This window comes from Triticum aestivum, chromosome 4A (genome assembly GCF_018294505.1).
Source record: "Triticum aestivum cultivar Chinese Spring chromosome 4A, IWGSC CS RefSeq v2.1, whole genome shotgun sequence".
NCBI lineage: Eukaryota > Viridiplantae > Streptophyta > Magnoliopsida > Poales > Poaceae > Triticum > Triticum aestivum.
The window spans coordinates 421,806,594-421,806,852 of record NC_057803.1 but is presented as its reverse complement, the minus strand read 5'-3'; positions in this window follow the sequence as shown (position 1 = coordinate 421,806,852).

Genomic DNA, 259 nt, shown 5'->3' with positions numbered 1-259 from the left:
TTCAGGTTGTTACATAAGGAAGGAGCTTGGGGTTCTGTTCCAAGCAACATGGGTTGGGTGGATTCCTCTAGAAATATCAGATGAATCATTGTTGTAATTTGTAAAGCTGTCAAGGAAAGTAGTTTAGCCAAAATATTTATTGTGGGCATTCTGTTAGCTAGTGTGCATTGCCAAGTACAACTATTCTACTTTGTATGGAATCATCTCACTATTCTGAACATCTGAAACTTGCTATGTGCAGGGTGAGGAGGCGGAGGAG